General features: G+C 53.7%; 1 pseudogene; it reads right to left on the bottom strand.

The window, feature by feature from the left end:
- Window positions 1–3,890: 3,890 nt before the first annotated feature.
- On the bottom strand, window positions 3,891–4,401 carry LOC101646630 (annotated as a pseudogene).
- Window positions 4,402–5,386: the final 985 nt, after the last annotated feature.

Here is a 5,386-nt window from a genome sequence, read left to right as displayed (position 1 = left end):
TTGGTTTGGTTTGGACGGTGCCCCTCAGATCATTAGCTTGGCTTCTGGGGAAACCTTGGTGAGAACAAAGGCCAGTGGAAGCTTGCACAGGCGGCCCGGAGAATGCCCGCCTTTCCCAGACTCCGAGAGTGGGGCGAGCGGGCGCACAGACATCGGGATTTGAGCAGGCCCAGCCCGCAGGAGCTGCAGCCCGGAGCAGCCTGGCTGCCTAGCGCCTGCACCTTGCAGGCAGGAAAGCGTTAAGACAGAGATGTGCATTTCCACTGAACAAGAAAATCAACTTAGAAAAGAAATGTGTATTGGAAAATATCTATTTGCCTGCAAAATAATGTAAAAATAATGAGCTCCCATTCCCCTTTGATGTGCTGCGCTCGCTTTTAAGGGAAGATTCTGCATTTCTGAGATACTGGGCCCTGCCGTGTAATGAAGTGGTTGTTATGGCAACAACTTTCAAAAGCAAGTATTTTCTGAGAGATGTGCTCCACACAGCCAGCGTGAGGGAGGAAAACATGAAAACAGAGACAGGGAGAGGAGCTAAACAGAAGGTATCGGCTGCCGACAGCTCTGCTCTGTGGCCGGGGGGTGAAGAGATGGGCCCCACCCTCCAGCCACACCGGGCTTTGCAAACCTGCAGGATATGCCGGGCCGCTGTCCCTGGATGGGGGCCTTGGAGAAATCGGGTCACCAGAGAGAGTGGTCCCAGAGGGCATCTGTCTCTTGGAGGTGCTGATTGTGGGGAGCCACTCTGATGGCACAGTTGGTTACAAGCTGGCTGCTAATCTCAAGGTCAGCAGTTCGAATCCTCTCTCAGGAGTGGGGTGGGGTGGGAAAGACAAGGTTTTCTACTCCTGTAGAGAGTTCCAGTCTCAGAAACCCACGGGGCCAGTTCTACCCTGTCCTATGGGGTGGCTGAGTCAGAATCGACCCTTCGGACATGAGTTAGTTCTTTTCCACCAGCCTCCCATCTCCTGGCTGACTCCCGCCTGTCTCTGCACGCTCCCTTCTTACCATAAGCACCGACGTTGCTTCCTTGTGGAGTGACCTCATTATGGACCCTAGGTCCTCCCGCTGGCACCCAGAGCCTCCTCATCAGGTTCGGGGGTTCCTGCAAACTGATGCCTATGGGCGCTCCAGGAGCTAGCATGCGTTTCTCATGGTGCCCTCCCGCTGGCACCCAGAGCCTCTTCATCAGGTTCGGGGGTTCCTGATGCCTATGGGCGCCCCAGGAGCTAGCATGCGTTTCTCATGGCGCCTTCACCATGCCCCCAAGTGCTCAGGAGTCAATGCTCCAGTTTGTCCAGTTACGGAAGCCCTTCTGTGAGAGGGCCCACGATGTTCTCATTTTACAGATGGGGAAAGTCGAGGCCGGGGCATGCTGTGTGTCTTGCCCAAGTCCCACATGCAGTGAGCAGCAGAGCTGGTCTGTGCCTCTATCACTGAACGCCAGAGCCGCACGTGTCGTCCAAGCTCCACAGCCACGCTGTCTTTGTCTGGACTCCATCTCTGCCCCAGTCCTGTGTTACGTCAGGCTGGCTTCCAACGGCCCCTGGTTCATGGAGTCAGAGACACACCTGAACTAGCGCCCGGAGGGGTCAGCGCCCAGGCACAGCCCCCACTGCTGCTGGCGAGGCTGGGCTGGGGCAGATCCAGAGGCCGATGCAGGAGGAATGCCTCTGTCTCCTTTACCTCCCTCGCCCCGGGCAGTGCCTGCACAGCACAGGGCCCTGATAGCCTGTGGCTTACGTCAAAGAAACCTTGGACCCCAGGCTTTTCTGGAAAATGCTGGCAGGCCTGAGTATAAGGGAGGTCCCATTTATCCGTGAGTGAGGAGAGATGCTTTGGGGTGTGTGTGTGGCCGAGTGGTGTGTAAGTGTGCATGTGCCCAGACACTGATTCACGGCGACCCCATGTCTGCCAGAGTAGAACTGTTCTCTGTACGTTTTCAAGGGCTGGTTTCCCAGAAGCAGGTTGCCCGTCTGTTCTTCCACAGCACCTTCTGGGTGGGCTCCAACCTCTAACCTATAGGTGAGCAGTTAGGCTCAGTCAACCCATTTGCACCACCCAGGTTCTGATACCAGGAGATGTCTGTGCAAATGTGGGAGTGTAAGGGGCATCGAGGAGTGTGTGGGTGGATGTGGGGGGAGGATTGCATGCATTCTCAGGCCGCTCGGTGGAATTTTGGGGGCAAAGTCAGAGGTGGTGGATGCGATGAGAGAGCTACCCTGTGGTCCACACCATTGGGCTGCTCCTGAAAAGCCAGCTAGAGCCAGAAGCAGCACCAGTCGTTGCTGTGTAGGTTATCATGGACGAGACAGAGAGGGGAAGCAAGCCCCAGGATCTCACAGCATGCTCAGGATAAAGCGGGAACTTGGGCTTGGGCACTCCACGACCCCCTGTCAGGTTGGCGAGGAGGCCGGCGAGGGTTAAGCACAGAGTAATTAATATCAGACACCAGAGTATTATAAGATTCCATTCCCACTTTAATTAGGGGGATTTTTTTTTTAATAGAACTCTTTGTTGCGTCAATTAGTTGATTGACTATCATTGGTTTCTGGGTTAGAGAAACTTGATCTGTGGCGAATGAATTTGTTTATCAGGGAAAAGGAGCCAGGGGATGGAAAAAGAAATTCAATTACGTGTCAGGCTGCTGAGTGACAGGCTGCATTTGATAGGACTGTTAGCTTAATTGCTTGTATTTCATTAAGAGATTTATTTATCAAGAGAATTCTCCATTTCAAAATCGTGGGCAGGGTTTGAGTGGCTGCTGGATTGAGGATGTGAAGTGTGGGCATCTTGGGAACATTCTGGCTTGTGTAAGATCCTCTCTTCTCCTGGCCACTGGGCCAGACAAGCCCAGCATCCTTCCCATCCCAACCCAACGGCATGGGCAAGGGTGGGCAGGCGCCTGCCTTTCCCTGGGCGGGAAGTCCGCGTGTCTTCTTAGGCTTTCAAAGGGATGCCAGGGCCTTGGGAAGGTAGCCCCTCAGGGAGGGGAATCACTTTGTGTGTGTGTATTCGGTTGTCGTCTCCCCTCGCAACGCCAGATCTGACTGTATGCAGATTTGTGACATCGTACATCAAGGCAGGGCTAGAGACCAAATTAATATTACTCTAGGTGACCAGAAAAGGATGTTCAGCGTAAGGGTCCTCGAGGAGGGAATGCGCCCCTACAAGATCCGAGTGAATCACGGAAGTGTTACCTAGGAGCTGGCCCCCAAGAGAGGCAAACAAGCTTCAAAGCGTGTCCATTCCCACCCCTCCCCCCCTCCCCCGCCCACCCCCATGAACACTGGGGTCCCAGGCACCTTCCTTGTTTGGCGCTTGCCCAGACTGGAGTTTGCGTTTATCTCTCTTCACTGAACCATCTCGTGAGGAGACTTGCCCAAGGCCGCCTCTGTAGCAGCTGTAGGGGGTGATCACCTTGTTTTAGAGGAGAGGTAAGGGAGGCAAGTGCCTTGCCCGGGACACAGAGCCAAGCAGGGGCAGAACCAGCATGAGCGCCGTTCCTTCTGGGTATTTCCCGGAATCTGGCGCGGTGGAAGGGCTCTGGGGTGGCTGGTCAGTTCATCTGGGACTCCTTTCTTTTCCTGTTTGATGCGTGGGGACCAGAGAGCGGAAAGGTCAAGACTGCGTTCACCACCTGGGTCTGAATTCCAGATCGATTGCTTGTTATGTGACCTTGGACAGATGCCTAACTCCCTCGGGCCAGCTGCACCAGGAAGGGTAGCTATGGCGCTGCTCTGTTGGAGGAGCCCAGTGGAGTGGACTTAGACGGCATCTAACCAAATCCGCTGCCCTCGACTTGATTGGGACCCACAGCCACCCTCTAGGACAGCGTAGGATTGCCCCCTTATGGTTTCCAAGACTGCCATTTTTTTTTTTTTTTTGAGTGAGACCAAAAATAACTTTATTTTCCTGGGAGGCTGGCGGCTCAGAACTTCTGGAACTGCTTCTTGGTGCCCGCAGCCTTGGTGACCTTGAGCACGTTGAAGGCACGGTCTTGCTCAGGGGCTGGCACTCGCCCACGGTGATGATGTCGCCGATCTGGACGTCCCTGAAGCAGGGGGACAGGTGCACGAGACTTGTGGCGTTTCTCAAAGCGGTTGTCCTTGCGGATGTAGCGCAGGTAGTCTCGGCGGATGACAATGGTCCTTTGCATCTTCATCTTGGTCACCACGCCAGACAGAATCCTCCCTCGGATAGAGACTTGCCGGTGAAGGGGCATCTCTTGTCAATGTAGGTGCCCTCAATGGCCTCCTTGGGCGTCTTGAAGCCCAGGCCAATGTCCTTGTAGTAATGGGGGAGTTTCTCCTTGCCAGTTTCCCCCAAGAGGACCCTCTTCTTGTTTTGGAAGATGGTCGGCTGCTTTGGGTAAGCATGCTTGGTCTGAATGTCCACCATCTTCCCGGCCGCCTGGATAAAGAGGGCCGCGGAGGCGCCGGAGTTTCCCTTTGGCCAAGACTGCCATCTTTATGGAGCAGAATGCCTCATTTTTCTTCTGCAGAGCAGTTGGTAGGTTCGAACCGTTGACCTTTGGGTCAGCAGCCCCATGCTTTAACCTCAGGCACCTGGGTTCCTGGACTGTGCCAGTGCCGAGTAAATGCCCAATAAATGCCAGCTGGGATTCCTGCCAAGTAAGATTCCACTCAGAGCAAAGGTTTTTGATCATGGAAATTAATTGAAAAGCATTGCCTTGCACATCACCTGCTCATAATTTACTCCAGAAAATGGGGTGGGGTAGGGGGGGGTGGGGATTCAGTCCCAGTCCATGATGAACATTGGTGAACCCAGGTTTTCTGCCTCCTCGGTCTTCATCGGTCTCCCATTCGCTGGGCCTCTGAGTATTTTCTTCTCTAGGGTAGACATTCATTCACCATCTTCCCACTCCCTTCCTTATGTCCATCCACTTTGCTTATTTCTATCTGTCCATCCAGCCACCCATTCATCCATCCAATGAGTGTGCGATCCACTTGTCCATCCAAAGGGACACAAGACTCCCAAGACTCACAGGAACCGATTTGTACATCTCTTCGTCTCCCACATTCAGCATGCTCTTTGCTGGAAGGTTTACATCACGGACAGTGGAGGACACACACTATGTGCTTTTAAAAATGATGTGCTATTTGGGGGACGCACGTGATGGTCCACTCTTGCATTCCTCTTTCCCTCCATTATCGATCCCTACCTCTATTCCAGACATCTGTCCACCAAACCACCACCCACCCATGCATCAAGTCATTTATCTATCCACCAAATGCTTACGAAGCCTGTCTTGTGTGCCAGGCCGTGTTCTAGATCCACTGGGAGAATCAAAATTGGCCAGAATCTGCTCCCTGCCCTTGAGAAATTGACAGTCAAGTAGAACAGACACCTCGCATCTGTCTTA

The sequence above is a fragment of the Echinops telfairi genome, unplaced genomic scaffold (assembly GCF_000313985.2).
Source record: "Echinops telfairi isolate 266 unplaced genomic scaffold, ASM31398v2 ScPeMD7_5592;HRSCAF=6446, whole genome shotgun sequence".
In the NCBI taxonomy this organism is placed as follows: domain Eukaryota; kingdom Metazoa; phylum Chordata; class Mammalia; order Afrosoricida; family Tenrecidae; genus Echinops; species Echinops telfairi.
The sequence above is the reverse complement of the archived record's forward strand: the minus strand, read 5'-3'. Positions and strand labels throughout refer to the sequence as shown.